The sequence below is a fragment of the Lactuca saligna genome, chromosome 2 (genome assembly GCF_052625555.1).
Source record: "Lactuca saligna cultivar CGN05327 chromosome 2, ASM5262555v1, whole genome shotgun sequence".
Classification (NCBI taxonomy): Eukaryota; Viridiplantae; Streptophyta; class Magnoliopsida; order Asterales; family Asteraceae; genus Lactuca; species Lactuca saligna.
Window position 1 is genome coordinate 40,393,739 of NC_136418.1, and position 2,584 is coordinate 40,396,322.

Consider the following 2,584-nt stretch of genomic DNA (forward strand, 5'->3'; position numbering starts at 1 on the left):
AAAGCTCCCCACAGCTAATTCTTACTAAGTATCAGTTATTAGACGATGAGTTGATATCTTTCCTAATTAAAACTCAAAAATTAAAGAAAAGAAAATGCAAACCAAGCTCGGGTTGCCTCCTAAGAAGCGCTTCTTTTTCTTGGAGTCTTGAGCTGGACTCCATGCCTCCTACGTTAAAACTTCTGAAGAGTCCATCACTATCTGGACCTTTTGTTCCTTGAAACGCCTCTTGTAAGCTTGTACACGTCTTTTATATGGCTTTTTCGAATTCTCTTTTTTAGCCTTGACTTCATCTAAATCGAACTTGCGTTTACTCCCTTGAGTCTTTAATTTTTCTTCACTCATCAGCTCCATACTACTTGTCTCTTCTTTCACCATTTTCCTTGTTACCTTTGAAGTAACCTATTCTTCATCACTTTTCATCTCATCATCTTCCTTGCTTACCCAAGAAGGTGGACTCTTGTAAGCAATGACTTCAACTAAATAGGGGACAGATGCTCTTGGTTTTGTTCTTTTAAATTGATGAACTGTCTTAATCTCTTCTTCCATAAGCTTCTCTAGTTCTTCTAATTCATTGTCTTCATTAATTGTGAACACCTCTTCTTGCACATGATTCCTTTGAAAGCCATCTTCTATCCCAAAAATTTCCTTTTCATCACCCACTCTCAAAGTGAGCTTGGACTCGCGAATATCAACAAGAGCTCCAGCAGTATTAAGCAATGGACGACCAAGTATAATTGGCACATCGGGATCTTCTTTCATATCTAACACTGCAAAATCTATTGTAAAAACAAATTTTCCAATTTTTATTAAAATATCCTCCACAATGCCCCGGGGTTGTGTCACTGAACGGTTCGCCATGTGAATAGTCATTCTTGTAGCCTTCATCTTATGAATTTCCAACTTCTGATAAAATGAATAAGGCATCAAATTAATGCTAGCCCCAGAATCGGCTAAAGCATCAACCCTCATTTTGTTACCAAATTCACACAGAAGAGTAAGGCGTCCAGGATCCCCCATCTTCTCAGGTATCTCTCCCAACACAGCTTTTGAGCTTTGCTCACTTAGAATCACCTTAGAATGCTTCTTTAATTGGTTACGGGTGTCTATCAAGGCTTGCAGTAACCTTTGATACTCGGGAATTTTGGATAAGGACTCGACAAAGGGAGTATTAATCGGGATTCCCTTCACGTGCTTAAAAAACTCTAGATGCTCTCTTTCCAGTGGACTAAGGTCAGATCGGGATGGAAATGGAAAAGGCGGTTGATAGACCAAAACGGGCTCAGGCACTTTTTGTTCAGGCAAGGGCCACGACGTGGCCAGACAAGTGCCACGTCGTGGCACTAATGGTTCAGCAACCCCTTCACTTTCGAACTTTGGCTTCCTTGGTTTTGGATCGGGCTTATGTGGTTCATCTTCTAATGCCTCCAGGAACACAGAGATGGCCTCTTCTTCAATATCTATGGACATTACATGAGATTGGGTATTTATTTCAGGATTTTTCGGGGATAGCTTCTCATGAACCAGAGTGGCTAGTTGACCAAGTTGTACTTCAAGACTATTAATGGAGGCTTGTTGATTCTTTATTAAAGTTTGTTGTTCTACCATCAATGCATGATGATTTTTTACCAAATTTCTTTGTTCATTAATGGTAAAATCAGTAGCCTCGTGTCTCTTTTCTGAGGCTTCCATAAACTTCATCAACATGGTCTCTAAATCGGGTTTATTCTCGATCGGTGGTTGTTCTTTTTGGTAGAAGCCTCTACCAGTTTGTCTATATTTCTCTTCCTTTTGCTTCTTATATTCATCATAGGGCAACCACTCTTTCTTTGGTTTCCTCCAATCTTCATCATACTTGTCCCCACTCGAGTAGCACACTGGAGCCTTTCTGTTCCCAAACTCATCTAAATTGCAGTCCTTGGTCAAGTGTGGACCACTACACCTCTCGCAACCAACTCTAATTGCATGAATTGAGTTTTCCATTTGTGTCAACCTCCGGTCCATATTATTTAGCATAGCCATCATGGCTGCTATTTCTTCAGTTTGGGCCCCTCCACCGCCATTGATTCCATCTTGCCTAGGGTTGTGGTATTCGCGAGAGTGTTTCGTGAATTCTTCAATTAATTCCTTGACTTCGCCCGGATTTTTCTTTGTAAGTGGTCCTTGAGAATCAAGGAGTTTTCTTGTCATCACGTTTACCTCATCATAAAATATTGACACCTCCTGTTGAATGTTAAGGTCATGTTGAGGAAAATTTCTTAACAACCCTTTGTAACGGTCCCAAGCTTCGTAAAGTGAGTCTCCCAGGTTTTGCTCAAAATTGGATATTTCCTTTTTGAGTTTAGCAATCTTGGATGGTGGACAGAATTGATCTAGTAACTGCTCACGCATTTGAGCCCAAGTAGTTACGGTACCGGGTGAAAGTACTTTTAACCAATCCTTTGCAGCTCCTTTAAAGGTAACGGGGAGCATCCATAGCAAAATGGTGTCTCTGTTAATATTTGGGACATTGAAGTAATCGGCAATGCCATTTACTTCATCTAAGTGTTTGAATGCATCCTCGTGATCCTTTCCATAGAATAGG

At 40.5% G+C, this 2,584-nt stretch overlaps 1 non-coding gene across 1 annotated transcript; it reads left to right on the forward strand.

Annotated features, from left to right (window-relative positions):
* Window positions 1–2,236: 2,236 nt before the first annotated feature.
* LOC145033126 (small nucleolar RNA R71) lies at window positions 2,237–2,343 on the forward strand. The gene has a single exon (XR_013677366.1). It is a non-coding gene; the product is annotated as a small nucleolar RNA R71 (small nucleolar RNA).
* Window positions 2,344–2,584: the final 241 nt, after the last annotated feature.